The sequence below is a fragment of the Cynocephalus volans genome, chromosome 4, assembly GCF_027409185.1.
Source record: "Cynocephalus volans isolate mCynVol1 chromosome 4, mCynVol1.pri, whole genome shotgun sequence".
NCBI classification, from domain to species: domain Eukaryota; kingdom Metazoa; phylum Chordata; class Mammalia; order Dermoptera; family Cynocephalidae; genus Cynocephalus; species Cynocephalus volans.
This window is the reverse complement of record NC_084463.1, coordinates 123,090,169-123,091,254: the sequence shown is the minus strand read 5'-3', so window position 1 is coordinate 123,091,254 and position 1,086 is coordinate 123,090,169. Positions and strand designations below refer to the sequence as shown.

At 36.3% G+C, this 1,086-nt stretch overlaps 1 non-coding gene across 1 annotated transcript; it reads left to right on the top strand.

Annotated features, from left to right (window-relative positions):
- Positions 1-330: 330 nt before the first annotated feature.
- On the top strand, positions 331-404 carry TRNAI-GAU (transfer RNA isoleucine (anticodon GAU)). Its single transcript has one exon. It is a non-coding gene; the product is annotated as a tRNA-Ile (tRNA).
- The last annotated feature ends 682 nt before the right edge of the window (positions 405-1,086 follow it).

The following is a 1,086-nucleotide window of genomic DNA, read 5'->3' as shown; positions in this document are numbered from 1 at the left end:
CTGTCCTGTAGGTTATCTTTCTGTTCTGTTATTTCCTTTGCTGTAGAAAAGCTTTTCAGTTTGATACAATCCCATTTGTTTATTTTTTTTCTTTTGTTGCTTGTATGTTTGGGGTCTTATTCATAAACTCTTTCCCCCGTCCTACATCCTGAAGTGTTTCCCCTACACTTTCTTCTTGGAGTTTTATAGTTTCAGATCTTATACTTAAGTCTTTAATCTATTTTGAGTTGATTTTGATATGTGGCAAGAGGTATGGGTCTAGTTTCATTCTTCTACAACTGCAAATGAATCTACAAATATTTCAAAATTAAAAGCATAATTCAAGAGACTGGCCAGTTAGCTCAGTTGGTTAGAGCATGATGCTGATAACATCAAGGTCTATGGTTCGATCCCTGTACTGGCCAGCTATCCAAAACAAAACAAAACAAATGTATAATTTATCAACAAGACAGAAAATAACAAACACTGTAGAGGATGTGGAGAAAAGGGAACTCTCCTACACTGTTGGTGAAAATGTAAGTTAGTACAGCCATTATGGAAAACAGTATAGAGATTCTTCAGAAAATTAAAAATAGAACTACTTTATGACCCAGCTATCCAACTACTGGGTTTACACCCAAAGGAAATGAAATCAATATTTCAAAAAGACACCTGCACTCCCATGTTCATCACAACACTATTTACAGCAGCAAAGAGATAGAATCAACCTAAATGTCCATCAATGAAGGAATGTATTAAAAAACTGTGGTACATATACAATGGAATACTATTCAGCTATGAAAATAAATGGCATTCTATCCTTTGCAGCAACATGAATGGAACTGGAAACCATCATGAAAGTGAAGTAAGTCAGGCACAGAAAGACAAATACCATGTGATCTCACTCATATGTGGAATCTAAAGAATAAAAAGGGTGTTCATAGAAGTAGAGAGTAGAACACTGGTTACCAGACTCCAGGAGGGGAGAGGGAGGGAGGGAGGAGAAGTGATGAACTGAAGGGTACAAAACTATGCTATCTACCCTAAGTGATACATTGTACAGTATACGCATGCATTAAAACAACACACTGTACCCCACAAAAATGT